General features: G+C 49.5%; 1 protein-coding gene across 3 annotated transcripts in view; it reads right to left on the bottom strand.

The window, feature by feature from the left end:
- The window catches only part of LOC138567154 (prospero homeobox protein 1-like), a 109369-nt gene extending 91679 nt beyond the window's left edge, over positions 1-17690 (bottom strand). For 2 of the 3 annotated variants that reach the window (XM_069645089.1, XM_069645091.1), the window contains exon 1: positions 17573-17690. The gene's annotated coding sequence lies outside the window, so the exon portion shown is untranslated. Of the gene's footprint in view, positions 1-17367; positions 17490-17572 lie in introns of those variants that run through there. The other variant, XM_069645090.1, reaches the window with a different exon arrangement.
- Positions 17691-19095: the final 1405 nt, after the last annotated feature.

The raw sequence follows: 19095 nt of genomic DNA, 5'->3' as shown, positions 1-19095 counted from the left end.
GTGATCTGAATTGCATGTTGGGAAATCAGGTCCAAAGACAAAGTCACAGTCTAAAAAAGATTAAACGAGGAAACAAGTATTGTTAGCGCATTGATAGAAAAGGGTTTATGGTCATTCCATCAATTTGTTACCATCGAATGACCATTCCATCTAAATAAAATGCATCGAAATAATGACCATTGAATGCATGTTTTTTCCTTTTTTTAAAACAAAATGGGGGGTCCCCCCACCCCCTGTTTTTTACCCTTTAAAACCCATTATAAATAACACTAAACCCTTTACCTTGAAAAAAACATGCAGTCGATGCATATTTTTTCGATGCAATTTTGTCGAGGTGTTCTAAAAACCACCCATTTCCTAAGAGACAGAATAAACCATTTTAAATGCAAGTTCAGAAGAGAGATTCCAAAACCTACATCAAGGTCTAAAGATTCAAAGAACCAAGAAGCCCACTGAGGAAAGAGCTAATAAACGTGGTCACGGTCATGGCCAGAGACTTGGATAATCAAAGGAAAGAGATGAGGGGGACCACAGTAGATGTAGAAATCCCTTCAATACCTATATCCACAAAAAGAATAGGCACACTTAGAGCCTAATTCACAGAACGTTTTCCAATGGGGCTTTGCCATTATAAAATGCTTCTGTGAAAAATGCCCTAGGGTTTTCTAATCCAGCAGCCGCGCATTGATTGTTTTCTCTCCGATGGAGTTCCAACCTCAGGCGGGACTACTGCTGCTGGAGGAACCTTAACGGTTTGCCGTACTCAGTAAGCAACCACACCTCAATAGTGGTGACAAGTTTGGGCAGCGTTTATCCTGAAAGATTGAGAACCATCCAACACAGTTATGGATATGGGACGTTTGCCTACGTGGCCATTTGACGTTCGCGCTAGGAAGAAACTAATAAATTGGCCCGTGAAGATTGGGTATTTCAATTATACGAAAGAGCAGTTTTCACAAGGACTACATATGCTGGAAATTGGAGTGAATTATCTTTAGACCACAGTCAAATAATGAGTTTTTGTTGGCCCCCGATGAATGTTCTGCATTAAATTGCTTGTGAACAGAAACATGTTATGTTGGGCAAAATTGCAACATTTGAGTTGTGCTCTTATGATTTGATCAGTCCTAGAGATGATAGAATAAACAAAACTTGTACATTTTGATTTCTGTATGAATTTTGTCACTTGACTGTGGGACAGACATGTGAGAGCTTGAGTGCTTTTTCTAGTTTTGCACAGGTGTGGATAATTGGGAAAGGTAATCACACCCAGATGTTGAGTGTGATGCTGCAATCCATTTGTAGGTGTATTTCAAATGTGGAGAACTGAAACAATGGTGGCATTTTTTTTGTAAATGTTTTTTTAATTTGAATAAATGCAATGTTTTTAATTAATTAATACAAATCTGTTGTGATAAAGGTATGTTATTGCCTCAGAAACTTAGCTCGGCCCAATGTACTGCAAGAAGTCATTATTCCTAAACCGGTCTGATAGCCCAGTAAGTAGAGTGCGCGCTTTGACATCTGTGCAGATCCTGCCAACACAAGTTCGAATCCCGGCAGGGCCAAACTCAGCCTTTCATCCTTCTGAGGTTGATATATGAGCACCACGCACTGTGGGTAATAATGAGCAGCGCTTCCTCGTCCTTTGTTTTTCGAAATCTCTTCATTCCCTGAGGACCAAGTGACAGAAGAGAAACGGGGAAGAAAGCAGTAAAAATAATATAATTTTTTATTGAGAATCAGAGTCACGTCACTTCTTTTAGGTAAGCAAACGCCACCCGTAATACCAATAAATTGTATCAAGGTAAAACCTAAAGGGGTGAATGAACTGCGCTGTTGGAGCGCTGTCTTTATCGAATAAAGTAACGATACAAACAAAAAGATTTTTTTTATTATATTTGTGAAGCGCACTACAGCCCGTTATGAAGGACGGCAGCTGTTGGCGGATGTTGGAGGAGAGTTTACACAGATTAAGTAGAGGTTTTGATTGTTACTCTTGTGTTGGCGTTATGACATGTAAGCTTCTATTTGTGCTGGCGTTTTATAGGGTGTGTTGGTTTTCCTATTGATCTGAAAGATGGGCCTCATTACGAGTCCGGCGGTAACTGCAGCGGTAAAACCGCCTGGTTACCGCCGGACTCGTATTACCATTCCGCCTCTGTGATTCCCGGAATTACCGGGGCATTACAACCCCGGTTTCCCGGGAATCACGGAGGCGAATGGTATTAATCCTCATTCCCATTGAGTCCTATGGGAATGGGGATCATGGAAACATTGGCAGCATCTCATAATGCTGCCGGTGTTTCCTCGTCCGCCTGCAGGCGGGCGGTGTTAAACCCACCAGGTCAGACCTGGCGGGAACATCACCTCCCGCCTGCAGGAGTTGTGATCGCCCGGCATGGAAAGAACGGTGGCGGCGGGTTTACCGCCACCGTTGTTTCCATACCGGGCGATTTGTAATGAGGCCCAATGTTTTACACTTGAATTTCCGGTACAAATATTGAAATAAAAAGAGTATGTAAATCCTTTAGCCTTCGCCATCACACATTTCACATTGCAAGCCTCAAAGGAAGCTTTGTCCCAGTCCCTTTGAACAAACGCTGGTCGCTCCCCCACCTTCACACCCATATAAAAAAAACTACCATCAGCCCCTACGTCAATCGTATTGGGAATTCTAGAGAAGCCCCCCCCACCCCCCCCCGCTCTGCCGTTCTCTGAAGTAAACTGCGTTACGTAGCTGGCTCCTCCCTTTTCTGATTAGCCTCCTTCTGGTCTCACTGATGAGAGCAATTCACGGTCCAGAGGCGTAGCCAGGATTGTCTAACAAGTAGAGCCTGAAGCTAATGTAGTTGGGCCCCCCGCAGTGACATTACCATCTGTAAATGCCCACACAGCGCTGCACAGTGGGCATTTACAGATTTTGGGTGGGCCTTGCCCAAGCCTCTGAATTCAAAGTGGGGCCCTTCCTCGTTGACTCCCATCAGGCTGAAAAATCCAACAAGGATCGCCCTTTCTATGAATGTTCTTTAACATCATTCTGAGCTTGTGATAAAGGTCGCGTGGAAATACGACATTCTCCCCTCCAGTTTCCAGCACCACCATTCTGAAGTGGGTGGAAGAGTTGGAGGGGAGATGTCGTGCTTTCCAGCAGCAAAAGCTGCTAAAATCACACGTTATGGGGGGGAACGTGCTCCAGTGGCATTGCGAGCATTTCTTTAAAGACTGCCACTTTTCTAATTTAAGAACGGTTTCTTAAACTTTCATTAAACTAAAGTGCTGCAGCAGTCTAAGAAATACTATGTTTATAAAGGGGAAAGGTGTGCAGTGGAGTTTAACGGCACCTCAGAGGTGTTGTATTTTAGCTCATTTTATTGACGTGTTACCAGTCCTCCTGCAAGGAGAATCCCCTCCATGTGGCTGCCCTGCATTTCTGATGGTTGCTACGGCTGTTGTCAAGCTGTAAATTAGGCACAGGCAAAAGCCAAGCGTTCATGCCCCTGCAACACATTCTTCCACTGTCAGAATATGGTGCAGTTAGGAAATGTGTTTTTCCGGTTTAGAACAACACATTTCTATTTTTACACAGACCTCTGAATCAGACCCTCAGTATCATTGGCAGTTAGGATGTCCTCTTACATTTGTATGCTGATGGCACAGAGCTACACCTTTGCTTTACACAGCCCCCCGCCCCGCAGACTAATGCCACACTCTAGAAAACCTCCATGCGAACATAGAAGGTCACAGCAGGATTCTTCTAACCCAACAGATCTAAAATGCACTGCTGTTCCTGCACCACCCTCAACCCTCCACCAGCCCTGGATAAGGCATCACACCAGACAACAAACCCAAAAGCCTACAGAATCAGTCATTGCTCTGCTACCACAGCCCACTTGTTGGCTCTATCAGTGGTCTTCTCCTCGCCCAACAGCTTTGATTTGTAGATTGTCTTCAGCTCCAAGGAAGACAATGAGTAGCAGTGGGTTTACTATAAATGGTTCTTACGCAGCCCATCCCTGCCCAGCAAATCTGACATCTTCTCATGGAAGCCTTCGGACCTCCTGCCGTAGATGGAAGAAGCTACCACTTCAGCTCTAGACATAGCTGAACCCCCTTCTCCCAGCACAAGAAATACGGAATGGGCTTTTGCCTCCTAAAGAGTCCTTAAAAGAAGATGTGTTCATTTGGGCCTTTCTGTGGATCACGTGGCCTGCTTAATTCCTGATCTGGGATATGGAATCAGCCTATCATCCAACTGAGGAAGAGCTCCTTTCATGCCCAGGATGTGAAAGCAGCAAAGTTTAAAATAACTTGTTTGCAGATACTGGGAACTGAACACCGTCCCACTAGAATCTCTGAATGGCTCCCCCATACCAACACTACGATGATGCTATCCATGTAATAACACTTATCACATTTGCTTCACCCTTGATGCCATGTACAAAATGTCATAACACATTAAGAAAGTAATTGCACACTGGCAATTCTAATTTAGGCCTATTTAGCCACTAGTAAAAGTATCGTTTGCTTTTCCCTTGATGCCAAGTAAAAAATGCCATGCCACATTAATGACATGTTATTACCTGGCTAGGCTTATATGTAGGACAGTCTAGCCAGCTAATGACGCTTATCATGTTTGCTGAACCTTAGCAGTAACTGTGCATCAAGAGTAAAGCAAACATCAAAAGTGTTAGTACCACGGGGCACAAACTCAGCTATGTTCACTGAAGAACATGGTCACCATGCAATGCCTCATTCCATCCGATTTTCTGAGCTCTCAACTACATCTGAAGGTCTTACCCTTGCACCACCGCAAGAAGGCTCCCCAAGACTGATTAGAGCAGTGGTATTCAAACTGTGGGGTGCAGCCGCGCACAGGGCCGTGCCCGCGGCCGCATGTCTGGGGGGCCGTGAGAACCCAGCATGAAATGTAAAAAAAAAACATTTAAATAAAAAACTTTTTTTTTTTTAGATTGGAAGAAATAGGTAGAGGGGGCTCACATGGTCGGGATGAAGCATGTAACTGTCTGTCACCAATGAAAAAGTGGCCCGCAGTTGTAAATGGATATTCATTCCTTTAGTCACAGACTGTTTGAATAGTACCCAAGGGGGTGCTTTGTGTTAAAATGTAAGAACATTGTGATTTTTAAAGAATATTTATTCAGCAACAATGGTCAAAATTACTAAATGCATAGTGAAGTAACTCATCAAACTGGCCCACATTGGTCAAAAAGGTGGCCCATTTTGACTGGCCCACACTAGCATTTTGCATTTTTGGTACATGCATTGCCCTATTGCCCTATAGGTCAGTCCGAGCCTGGCGGCTCATCCATAATGGAAGAGGGAGCGTCCACCCAGTGGCCGCCTCACCTATTATGGAGGAGCTAAGGAGCCAGCCCAGTGAAACAATGAGCACTCCCTGAGCTGCTTTTTCCAGCTGAGGGTGTGCTCCTGGGCTGACTGATCTGTCAAAGGGAAACACTATTTCCCTTTGACAGTTCAGTTTAGTTACCCAGACGCACATGCTCACTGAGCCATGCAAGTGCTGGGGCGTTTTGCTTCGCCAGCATTGCATAGCTCATTGGAAATGCTGGCTGGGGCACTGCATGTTTGCATGTGCGTGGGGGAGCTCCTGCGCCTCCTCGCACATAAGGAAAGAGCAGCCTGGAGCAGGACGTTTTAGCACCCACACGCAGGCCAATGCAAAAGGTACGTTTATGTTCATTTTCTTTTTTATTTAAACATGTGTGTGGATGCATGTATACTTGTGTTATGAGTGAGTGTATGGTGATTGATGCCTGTGTGAATGATAGAGTGATTGCTGTATGAATGTGTGTGTGTGTTTGTTAGTTTGTTTTGGTCCGTTGAGCTGATTTTGGCAAGTGGTGGATAGAGGGGGGGAAGGATCGTTGTACAACAACGACATTTTAAAAATGCCTAAATGCCTTTTTTGCACAATCCACCTGCCAAAATCAGCTCTCCTTCTGTGGCGCTGTGGAGCCCAGGGGACAGGGATGGTATTGTTTTTACTGGATATCTATTATAGACAGTGTCGGATTGGCCCGTCGGCCGATCGGCCCGTGGCCGATACGAAATCCTTAGAGGCTGGCGAGGGGCCGGTTTCAAGCCCATGCCTGGGCTGGTCTCGCGCTGGCTCAGGGCTGCCTGCGGTGCTGATCTGCTCTGCATGATCAGGGCCTGCGGGCAGCAAGTCGGCGCGAGACTGACACCATGGCGCTGCTGCTAGGTGATTGTGAAGGAAGTGTTACTTTTTTACAAAACACTGTTAGTGGGTCGGGCTGGCCTCAGCCCGGCCCGCTACCAGTGTTTTGTAAAAAAGTAACAGATTCCTGCAACTGCTCGTCCTTGAAGGACCTGGGGCAGCAGCAGGCAGTCTGATGGAGGAGCCTGGAGGCCGCCTGCAGGGCTGGGCTTGGCCAGAGGCACAGAGGCACGATAAATTGCTTTCAACTTTGCAGGAAGCAAGCAACACATTTCGTTGCACGCTACTTTGCAAATTTGAAAGCAACTAATATTGGCCATGGCCAATGAAAATGCGGCGAGACTCCGTGCCGCCACCACCCCTCACTCCCAGCCCAGGTCAGGATTGGAGCTGTAGCCTGCAGGAAGCTGCGCACAAATGAGGACCTTACCAGTGCCATGGGCGAGGTCGAGGCCCCTGTCTCCACACCACAGCAAGAGTCCCTCGACTCGTCTCCAGCAGTGCAGCAGAGGCCAGCCCAGGAGGGCACACAGGCACTCGGGCACGGGCGACCCCCCCGATCCTCCCTGCCCACACAGTCACAACCCCACAGCGTCAGCGGAGATGGAGAGACACCCCTGGCTGAGCTGAGGAGGTAAGAGTCACCGGCCGTAAATGCTGTTATGGGCGGTAAAATAGCTCAGCGGGTTGAGCGCTCACTGCTGCAATCTGAGCGTGATCTGCAGGTCGCAAGTTTGAATCTGGCAAGGCCAACACAGCCTTTCATCCTTCCGAGGTCGATAAATGAGTACCAGTTTTGGTTGGGTGATATTGTATGTAAGTATGTAAAGCGCTTTGGATTAAGGCGCTATATAAATAACACATCATTATCATTAATGTCCCCCCCACCTGTCTCACTTTGTATCTCTTAGCTCCACACCCTGATAACCAAAGCTCCATTCTTTGAATAAAAAAAAAAAGGTTCAACGGATGCACCTTCTTCAAATGCTGCCTGCCTCTTGGAAATGTGGAAATCCTTGTGCCTAAAAGCTTGTGCTCAGTGTAGAAATATTTGACCATGCACATCAAGTGGCCATTGACTAGTCTTCATTGTGCCGCAATGAATGCCTTGTTGTAATGTGTCTATCTTTCCTATCTGCATAGCATGCTGTTCAGGATGTTTGTTTGCATGTATGAGGTAACGAGTGCTCAGAGTATGGAATGTCCTGTGAGTGTGCTGCTTTCCCTATTTTGCCAACCTCTAATCTGAAGCCCGAAAAGTAGATGCACGCAGTCTTGAAATGCGGCCAAATTTGCACAGACTTGCAGATGAACTTAACTAATCTGCTGTTAAATCTCAGTTACCAGTTTAATGGTATCCACTACATAACAATTGCTCAGTTTACTATTGCTGATTTGATAGCTCAGTGGGTTGAGCGCTTGCTACTGCGATGTGTGTGTGATCTGCAGGTTGCAGGTTCGAATCCCTGCAAGGCCATCTCAGACTTTCATCCTCTGAGATTGATAAATGAGTACCAACACAGGTTGGGTGATATTGTATGCATATTTGTTCTATAAAAAAGAGCTTAAGAGTAGGTGCTATACAATAACATATTATCATTTGGCCTTGGACGTCTGCTTGCATTGATGATGGTTTGAGGGCCACTTTTCTTGATGCAAGGGGTGGGCCACTTTTTGAGGTGACCTTGAAGGCTGGGCCACTTTTTTGAGGCGAGGGAGGGCCACTTTTTTTTGGGTGTCCGGGCCTATTTCTTGTTCCAGTCCGACCCTGATTATAGATGTCCAGTGAAAAATACCCTGCTTTCCCCCTTGGCACCCTAGTGCCTTACATACACACATAATCATGTTGATTGTGTTAGACCCAGTGGGGCCCAGGGGACAGGGATGGTATCTTTTTACTGGACATCTATCGTAGATGTCCAGTAAAAAATGTCATGCCTGCCCCCTGGTCCCCCAGCACCAATTGCAAACTGTTTGGCGATTTAGCCATTTTTTTTAAGTATGCTCTACAATGCAACATTTTAACCCATTATTTAAAAAAAATTCATGGGGGGGGGAACCCCCGAACACCTGTTCATTTGTTCAGGCTCCCTCACTGCGTAGGTCACTATGGCATTTTTGGGGGAAATAGTTATGCACCTCCACTTAAAATATTCACCAGCTGCCACTTGCCCTCAGACTGTGTTGGGAACGGGATGGGGGAGCCCAGGGACTATGGTGGGAGCGGTGGGGTGGAAACCATTGGATAGTGGTGGGAGAGCCCAGGGTGTGTGATGGGGTAGGGAGAGCCCAGGGACTGGGTAAGAGTGGGATGAGGTAGCCCAGCGACTGTGTTGGGAACGGGATGGGGGAGCCCAGGGACTATTGTGGGAGCGGTGGGGTGGAAACCATTGGATAGTGGTGCGAGAGCCCAGGGTGTGTGATGGGGTGGGAAGAGCCCAGGGACTGGGTAAGAGTGGGATGGGGTAGCCCAGCGACTGTGACGGAAGCAGGTGGGGGAGCCCAGGGACTATACTGGGAGTAGGGTGCGGTGGCGGCCTGCAATACATACTGTCCATTTGGCTTTTGTGGAGGGCCTGGCCTGCCAAAGTTTGAAGACCACTGGATTAGAGAAGAAAAGAGAAGTGGATGCAGCATGTTCAGGACTGCTGGCATCGCCATTGGAAACCATCTTCTGCCCAAGATGAGGCAAAAGGAAGGCCAACTAAAACCATCATGGAGTCTTGATAATGTTGTCTAAGGATCTCTTGCCTAGTCAATACATGTTTCTCTGTATTTCCTTTTTGTAAAGATATGTGAGTTTGTGAAAGGTTTATTTTAAATCAAAACACAATTAATAAATCTTCCCTTACGGACACTAGGCGCAGCACCTGGCTCCTCTGTGTGGACCTCTGCAGTCTTCCTGAAGTCCAACACAGCACATAATTACAAGTCTCACTCAGCACTTCAAGTAGGAAGTGCAATTTAGAACATAACATTATTATTAATGTTGTACCCACATAAAGGTCTAAGGCCTGGCAGGACGTGCCAGTGCAGTCCATTGCAAGGCTCAGGGTTGCGAAGTGGTGCTCTAATACTGGCTGCATCGCTGGGCACATTGTTTCATGCACTACTTTAATTGGGTCAAGAAATCGAGGGGGAGGGGCTGTAACAAGGGGGTGTGGCAACAAAGATGGGCGTGGCCGGAAGCGTGCTGTGCAAGGTGTAAAACGCGAGCAATATTTCTTAAACATGTTAATGCTCACCTGTACGTTATATGCTATTTTGGAATATTGAAAACCAAGGAGTTAGTGTCCAAATCCATCTACTTAAGCAGTGCGAAAATGGATTTCGGCACGAACTCCTTTGTTTTCAATGTTTTTCCCTCTCTTGTCTGTTTCTGCTGGGCCGTAACTCGCAGGGTAGCCCCCAGGGCTTTAAGTGGACATGGGCCAGCCGGGGCTGAGTCCCTGCAGGCTCCGAAATCTCGTTTTGAGGCGGGGCCCTGCCGGGGCTCACTAGTCTCCCCTGGCAGCCCTGGCCACCACATGGCAAGGATTTTTTCTAAAGCCGGAAGCTCTCGCTCGTGTGCGAGAGATTCCGGCTTCAGAAAAAATGCCTTTCATCCATAATGGTGACGCTGCACCTGAGAGGCATCCCTTCAAGCAAGAGATGCCCGTTGGCCTGTGCCACCATTATGGAGAGAAACGTGCGGCCGCTGGAAGCAGAGGCCTTGTTTTCTAAATCCTGAAGCTTCCGGATATTCGCGGGAGTTTCAGTCTTTGGGGAAAAGGCCTTAGCTTCCAGCAGGCTCACCCTTTCAGCCCTAATGGCGCTGCCCCTCGAGGGGCAGGGCCACCATTAAGGCTGAATAGGCGAGGCGTTGTCCCTTGCCAGGCAATCCTATAGAAAATAAATGCAGAGATCAGCACCTTCTCCCACGTGAGCAGAGGGTGCTGATCTCTACAAAAGGCTGCCTGGCAAGGGTGCTAATAGCCCATTGAGCTGGGACTCGTCAAGAGGGCGTCGCCTAATGGGCCAGCAGGTGACCGTGCTGTTAGGCCACACCCCCTTGATGAGCCCCGGCTCATTTAGCAGTGCCACTTAAGGCACTGGTAGCCCCCCACCCCCTTCATTTGCTTTCAGGCTCTTAATGGCCCCTCTACATATTGGTGGGCTGTTGGGGGTCTGAAAGCAGTAACAAGGGGCATTAAAGAAACGTATTTGGGGGCAGTTAGGAGTCGGAAAGCATGAACAAGGTACATTTACAAGCAGTGAAAGCAAGCTTTGTTCGCTGCTTGACCGGCCCCACTTAAAGCCCTGTTTCATGCCTAGGCGTGAGGGATGTTGGTGCTGAAGTGAGGGTGTGGCTTGGAGAATGAGTGTTATAGGCCCCTCTCCAATGAACAAATACGGGGACTGGAGGAGGGGTTCGGAATTGTCAGTGGTGTGGGTAGGACTGGGAAACAGAGCCAAGTATCGCATGATATGCCGGTCCAATAGCACAGCAAGTAGAGTGCTCACTTTGGCATCTGTGCAGAGCCTGCTGACGCAGGTTCGATTCCCAGCAGGGCCAAACTCAATCTTTCATCTCAACCTTTCATCTTTCCGAGGTCGATAAATGAACACCACACACCATGGGTAATAATAAGCAGCGCTCAGATGACTGAGGGTTCGTAGCGCTATATAAATGCTAAATTATTATTATGTGCGTGCCCTGAATACAGGATGATGGAAGCTTTGCATTAAAACAAAGTGCATTTTGGGAACATAAGAATGACCACAATTTATCAACATAACGGGCTTCATGTGTAAAGCAGTTTACTGTATAAAACAAAAGAAATGGTGCACCTATGAAATAGCACAGTGCACTGCAACACTGGTTTGTCAGCGGAAGGGGTTGGGTTTGAAGCCGCAGCACGGGACAATACAAAAAATACAATGTGTTTTTGTTGTGCCGTCCTGGGGATTGCTGATGACAAGCCAGTGTTGCATCACACTATGCTATTTTGCAGGTGCTGGAATCCAAAGGTTTCATGCAATAGACTGCTTGACACAGTCGTTTGAATGAAACTAAATACATTGAGCACCACAGAAACAGCACAGTGCAATGCGACACTGGCTTGTCACCAGCAGGGCCCAGCGCAGGGCAATTAAAAAAAAGTAACACAACAACTGTTCTTTTTTATTGTCCCATGTTGGGGTCACTTCAGGCCACAGACATAATTTAGGCCACCCCCTTCGTTCCAGCCCCCATCTGCCCCTTGATTTTTCACCCCATTTAAAGCACGGGATACCCACCTCCCACCCATCCCTACAGCCACTGTAGCCCCTACTTCCTGCAATAAATCATAGAGTGCTTTGAGATCATACCAATGATACATAAGGTGCTATAAAAATGTCAAGTAACATAACATAACATAGTAGGAAGCAGGGCTAGCCTTAGGGCAGGGCGGGCCGGACGACTGCCTATGGCACCATTGGCCCCCCAGGATGCCAATAGCCCCCTGCCACACCAGCTCGGGAGAGTCGTTCAAGGGCTCCCCCGATCTGGCATAGTGGGAGAAGGCGTGGCAGGCACCCTATTGTTATTAAATGCGCACGCAGCATATATAATAACAATAGGGTGCTGATGCAAAAGCATCAGCACCCTATTGGGATGATTACCTCCCTGCTCCGACACCTGAGCAGGGGGTTAATCACTGGACTAGAGCACTCATGGTACACTCTTTCTGGGCTGTGAAGAAGTCAGTCGGATCTGGGCCCCCAGCTGATGGGAACTCATCCAGCTTGGGCAGACCATCACAGAGTTGGCATGACAGGGTGGGTGCCGATTTGAAGGGTCGGCCCAAGATGGATGAGTTCCCATCATCTGGGGGCGCAGATCAGACTGACTTCTTCAGAGCCCAGAAAGAGTGTCCCATGAGCGCCGTATTCCAGGGATTAACTCCCTGCTCAGGTGCCGGACCGGGGAGTTAAAAAAGAAATTGCCTCCAGCATTGACCAGGGGCGCGAGCGGAAGGGGCGCCACATTTTTCTTAAACCGCCCACGACACTGCCGCTGCTAAGGCCGCCATTGGTAAGGATAGTCCTCTACCATTTTGACGATATGTCATCCAAAAAACGGGCTTTTAAAGTAAGACCCTCTGTGTATCTCAGTGCGCCCAGTCCAGGCCTGCAAGCGCAACCAATTCAAAGGATGCCCCTTACAAATTGCTCACTGAAACTCCCCTCAGACTGTTCCACCACAGCACAGCACCGTGCAGTTCCAGACCCTGGTGTGGGACTGCACAGCTGGAGGGCATGGGCGTCTGAACAGATGTACCCATCTGTCCGGGATTTCAAGAAGGAATGGGAGTGCACTCTTCTAATTGCTCAGAGGCGATGCAGCGATGAGCTGTGCAGGTCCCACAATCCTTAGCCATATCCGGCAACGGGAGACCAGTGTGGCAGTAACTGCCACAAAATACATGACGTGTGCGCTACATTGATTACATTGCATCAGTGGTTACAGAAGAGACGCTGTTGATGAATTCTGTTTTTAGAACAAAGGGATTGTTACCATTTGCGCCAACCAGTTAGTTGAAGGTGCCTTGAGTAAAGGCAATCACTACTCTTTCAATTATCAATAGATTTTTAATGTATCACTTCAAAATGTGCTTTTTTCTAAAAGAATTCTATTCCTCGCGTAGCTTCTATTTCTCTCTGTTTTCCTTGAGTGAGGTTTTCTTATGCTTTAGGGTTACTCATGATTAAGTTTTCATTCATTTGATCTTGTCTTAAATCTTCAGACAAAGCTTTTCTGGTATTTGTGTTCATTCGGCCGCCGTGCGCCAGTCTGTAACCTGATGTCTCCTGGAAGAGTCATGTGTGCCTTTACCCAAGGCACCTTTAACTAACTGGTTGGCGCAAAAGGTAGTAATCCCTTTCTTCTAAAAAATACAGTCTTTTTGCTGAGTGGCAGTCATATGAGCGGGTGCCTTTAACATCGGATGTGGAATCGCCGTGGGACGGCTTTGTTTGACTGCAACATTTTAGGATCAACCTGTTGATGAATTCAACTGTTGCTAAGGAGCCGCCATGAACTCCAATATATTTGCAAATGACTCAATGTAGATCTTCTATCAGGATAACGATGGACACATTCCATAGGCACTGCAGGCCAGAATATAGGGTGGATGGGTGCATCCACCAGGAATGGAAGAGCAGGGGGTTTTAAAAACAGCACCGGGGTCAGCAGCCTGTGGACCAGACTGAAACCGCCAGTGTTGACGTAGGTCGTGGTGGTGGAGCAGGGTGTGCGGTTCCCAAGCCTGGAATCACAGGGGTACTGAAGATCAGGGCTGAGGTACACTGTCGGAGCTGTGCACGGGAGTCCAGAGATAGAATGACAGGGGGTGTGCAGGCGAGGCTTCGTGCGTGTTAGCAATACTAAGTGGCCCAGTGCTAGTCTCGGGAGGATAGCTCAGGGGCGTCAGTGAAAGAATAGTTGAGGATGCAGGTCCAGATTGAGGCGCACCGGCAGAGTCACGTGGGGTTCATACCAAAGTACTGGACTAGCAGATGGTTCTGACGATCAGGATTCAGAAGTGGCCAAGCACCCCTGGTGCTGGAATAACACCGGCAGTCTGAGGACCTGAAGGAGGTGCACTGACAGAGCTACCTTTGTGCGAACAGTAGATTACTTTGTGGTGCTGTTTATGGAAATAGAGGTGTGTTGCGCACAGCTAGGCGTGGATCCCTGGTGGTGAAGTAACAGGGTGTCCTGAGGCCAGGGTTGGGGTGCATTGGCATCGCAGTGTAGGGGTGGGGACCAGGGGTGTTGCTAGGTCTGGAAAAGATCTGGGGCTACGCTAATGTCAGGACTGTCTGGACTCAGGGCTGGCTATAGCCTTTTTGGTTGTAGTCCCTAAGCTTTTATCCAGGGCTATAACCAAAAAGACCTGGGGCTATAGCCCCCTCACCCCCCCTTCCCCCCAGCAACGCCTCTGGCGGGGACTGTCAACACGCACATGAGGGCTGGGGGTCACTAGCAAAACTGCTGGCCCCAGTTCTGACATTGGAGGTGATGTCACAGCTCGGGATTGAGGTGCCTTGGTGGAGCTATTCGTGCAGGACATCAAAACAAAACAGGGCTAGGAAGTGGCCGAAAGGGGTCATTATTTCAACTTTTTACCCTCCCCCAAAAACCCACTGATGAGAGGGCCACCAACTCTACGCCCCAATTCATGACTTAAAAGGCCTCCTTATAGACAGAGGGAATGTATTGACTGAGCAGGGGCCCTCGCATGTAGATCGAGTGTACTCACAGACAGGGCAGACAAACTCAGACAGGGACTCACAAGCAGATGTACCCGCAGAGCCGAGATGACCCGCGCTCACATTCAGAAACACGTCAGACAAAGTAGTGGCCCGTACAGCGCAGAGGAGGTACTCAAAGACAGGGCACTGTTACTCACGATAACGAAGACAGAGCAGAGACGCCCGTGGAGCAAAGGTTTTCACGAATAAGACCGACTCACTCAGTCAGAGCCCGGGTCCTCGCCGTACTCACGGGGTAGAGCTGCTCACAGAGGCATGCAGAGCGCCATGGTCAGACAGAGCGAGGACTCGCAGCCAAAGCAAATGTACTCACGGAGCAGGGGCGCTCGCATATAGAGCAGATGTACTCACAGTCGGCCTCTGGCAGGGCCTCACAAGCAGAGCCGAGATACCCGCGGTGCAGATGTGCCCACTGCTCACGCCCCGAGGAACGTCAGACAGAGCAGTGCCCCCTTCAGAGCAGAGCAGGTGCTCATAGCAGGGAGGTCAGTGTTGCTCACGAAGACAGAGCAGAGATGCTCCCGGGGCAAAGGTTCTCATGCAAAAGATGGACTCACAAAGACGAGACTGAGACCCAGGGACGGCGGCAGGGCCTTTCAGCCTTTTACAATTAGGGCCCACAAGCCTTAGGGGTCCCCAGCGACTCTAATAACATGGCAGTGTATTTCTTTATATATTTCACGTTCTGGTGCTTACGGTGTGGCTTTGCGGCGCTCACCTTACAAGCTGCGTTGGTTGGACCTCTTTGCCCTTCAACGCTGGTTCCTCCTCATCAGGTACTTGCTGACAACGTTGGGTTCATTGCCCTATTCATAGCTGGTGGGGTTCGGCGCTGCGCCTGCCTGCTGGCTCGCCGTCTCGTGACGACTGGCGGCCATTAACCTTATCCTTCTCTCCATTATCGCACGTGTGCCCCCGACTGCTTTGGCTCCAAGCAAAGGGGGAGGTGGGGGCAGCCATGGAGTTGAAATGGGCCCCCGCACGTCTTCAGCCGGGCCCGAGGGTCAGACAGAGCGAGGACTCGCAGCCGAAGCAAATGGGCTCGGACAGGCCAGAGGTAATAGGCAAAGCGCTCGCAGAGGTGCTAACAGACAGAGGTACTCACAAAGGGGTGGCTACTCAGAGCAGAGCTGCTGGCCGAGCAGATGTACCCGCACTCAGAGAGCAGACTGTTCAGAGGTACTCACCAGAGTAGCCTCAGCGCGGAGATGCGGCTAAAGCAGAGACAGTCAGAGAAAGAGTCCTACCTGCAGTCAGAGCAGAGAAGAGGTACTCAAGGGGACTAGAGGTACTCACAAAGGGATGGATAGTCAGAGCAGAGGTGCTGATTGAGCAGATGTGCCCGCAGTCAGAGAGCAGATATGCTCTCGGGTAGAACTGCGAGACTGCTCAGAGGTACTCACCAGAGATGCGGGTAAAGCAGAGACAGTCAGAGAAAGAGTCCTACCTGCAGTCAGAGCAGAGAAGCGGTACTCAAGGGGAACAGAGGTACTCACAAAGGGATGGATACTCAGAGCAGAGCTGCTGATTGAGCAGATGTGCCCGCAGTCAGAGAGCAGATATGCTCTCGGGTAGAACTGCGAGACTGCTCAGAGGTACTCACCAGAGATGCGGGTAAAGCAGAGACAGTCAGAGAAAGAGTCCTACCTGCAGTCAGAGCAGAGAAGCGGTACTCAAGAGGACCAGAGGTGCTCACAGGCGAACTTACAACCAGCGCAGGGATACTCACGCGGCAGAGAACCCCACGGTCACAAACCGAGTAGAGATATGGAAGTCGGAGGAGAAGAGGCATTTAGGTACTCAAGGGGAAGTGTTACTCACGGAGAAAGCTACTCCCAGAAGGTGCAGATGGGCTCGGCGCGAGAAGAGGCAATAAAGGAGCAGAGGCAGGCACCGCGCCTAGAGCTACACGCAAAGCGCAGTTACACTGCACAGGTACTCACAGGGACACGGGGTAAACCGGGTGTGTGGGGGCTGGGCTACTCACAGAGCAGATGCAATCGCAGGCAGAGCAAAGTCACTGACATCGTATAGAAAGTATACGTGTCCACATAGGTGGCCGTAGGCTTGAGGCTCCCCCCCCCCCCCTAGACCCACCACTACCGAGCCAAACGCCCCCACACCAGCCTCGGCCATCACGTCACTCCACCCCAGGACTTTCCTTCCTGGTGGATCGGATGTAACCCCGTCCTCGCCTCAGCACCGCCGCAGACGTGTACCCACCGTCACAGCTCTCGGCCTCAACCTCTCGCCGTGTATCTCCGGCCCGAAGCGCTCTGAAGCGGCAGAAGAGCGTCAACAGGTGCTTTACAGCAGCAGCGGGACTCGGGCAAAGGAGAGCTATTTACACGGAGCAGGTACTCACAGGCAGGAAGTACTCAGAACCCCAAGCATTCGCCTAGGCAGGTAGTCACGTACAGACAATAGTAATCACGAAACCATATGTGTTCATAGGGCGGGAACCTACAATACACAGGTCCAAACAGAGAAGCGAACAGGTGCAAACTGGCGCAGCAGAAATGTTCACAGAGGCACTCACAGATAGCCACGGTACTCACTATAGGACGTATGTGTACTTAAAAACAGAGCAGAACTACTTCCATACCAAAAGTATACACTGGCACGGTCAAATACAGACTGGGGCACCTCGCCTCAGTCTACCCCACCCACAGACAGGGCGCCGGTACTCACTTGACAAAAGCACTTAAGTTAGAGAAGAGGAACACGGAGTAGATACATTTACAGACCGCATATAATTACTATACCATAGTGGAACCGATATCAACGGTAGAGAAATACCCAGAGGGCCCAGGTACTCAAATATTCGGAGGGAAGGCACTTACAGGTAAGAATAATGCACAAGAACGCACTCAGCTACGGAGGCTGCCCCCGCCGCTTCCCCTCAGGCAACCTCTCCAGGACTAAGGACCCAGGTACTCACAACTTGGGCACTCACTGCGCAAGGAGTCCCACACAGAGAGGGATATATCCAGCGGCTGTCCCTATCACGCGGGGCCGGCCCCAGATAATCACACCGGTAGTACTCACATCCAGCTGCTGTCGCCAGCTCTCTGTGGTCCCGACTGACATCCCAGCGGGGGCAGCTGGTTCCCCCATGTGACATCACAATGGACATTCAGCGCCCACGTGGGGATCCGCAGCGCCAACCTTCCATGGAAGCAGCCAATAGCAGAGTGCGACGTCACAGGGTCGCCCGTCCATTGGTCGCGAAGGGCGCCGTCCTCGGCCCGAGCTTCTCTTAGGTGGAAAGAGAGGGTCAGTGACAGGTTCATATGCAAAGCAGCCCTGGCTGGAAAGAGGGGAGAAGAGGGTCATAATGAGCCCTGTTGGAAAGGGGGGAGGGATGATGCAGCGGCCTTCGGAAGAGAGAGAGACAACAGGCACCGCGAGAGAGAGAAGGGGATTTGGGAGAGAGCGAGAGACCAGTAGGCGCGGAAGGAACAAAGGAGTAGTATCTGGGATGAGTGTTAAAAGGGTGCTAGGAGAGAGAGTAGTAGACACTGAGTGAGGGGAGAGGGAAGGGGCAGTAACACTTGTGTATAGGCGCGTTATAAATACCATATCATATCAGTATGTACATTCGCACGGGGGGCATGCGCCAGGAAAGCAGGGGGTGGACACGGGGAGAAGCACACGAGTCAGTAGTGAGAGGAGGGGGCAGAGCACTGAGTGTACCCCCAGAATGTACATCAGAATAGAGGGCCGGTGCCAGAAGAGAGAGGAGGGAGAACGCAAGCTTCAGAAGAGAGATAACAGGCAACAGAAGCGAGCGGATGGCGTGCAGTAAACGGGCGCGCCCTCACCGGGGCGCTATGGAACAGTAACCTTTCAAGCCTGCTGGACCTGGCTGCCCCACACCAGGGCTACTGCTGCACGACGCAGAGACGCTACGCCTGTCCCCACACTGTAGGCTAAACAGACAGCGCATGTGCTCCGGTCCACTGCAAAGCACGGCTCTGCGGGTCAATTCCACATCTTAAAATCAAGTTTACATTGTATTCAATCATTCAGAAATTGGCACACTAATACCCCACTTTAGATGAGCCTGGACGCAAAGGAAAAGAACACAAGCCTTGTTCCTACCTACATATGCACATTCTGATCGACGTAGACGTGGCTATATAGCGCAAGAACCTATAATCGTAGTTTAAATTACATAAATTATATACCGAAGCTACTCCACCCAAAGGGGCACCTTGGTCGAGGACCTTGGTACTCGAGACAAGTCTAACAATTCCAAGGGCCTAATTCATGGAACGTTTAGCACGGAGTAAAGTGACTTTGCACTGCCAACAAACCCGTTGCACAGGGCCTAATTCCAAAAGCGGTGCAAAGTCACTTTGCACTGAAAAAGTACTCTTTGCACCGTGCTAAAAAGGCCTAATTCTCAACTGTAAACTGGCAAGAACTTGAAAGCAGTAATTTGAGGAAGGGAGGGAAGTTAAAAAATGCATTGGGCATGTGATAACACAGCACATGTTTTTTGAGGGCGAGAGTTGGCATGGAGTTATCTGGCGGTACTGGCGAGAGAAAATTGCTACTGTGAACTG

This window comes from Ambystoma mexicanum, chromosome 2p, assembly GCF_040938575.1.
Source record: "Ambystoma mexicanum isolate Mex_15411 chromosome 2p, UKY_AmexF1_1, whole genome shotgun sequence".
Taxonomy (NCBI): Eukaryota; Metazoa; Chordata; class Amphibia; order Caudata; family Ambystomatidae; genus Ambystoma; species Ambystoma mexicanum.
The sequence above is the reverse complement of the archived record's forward strand: the minus strand, read 5'-3'. Positions and strand labels throughout refer to the sequence as shown.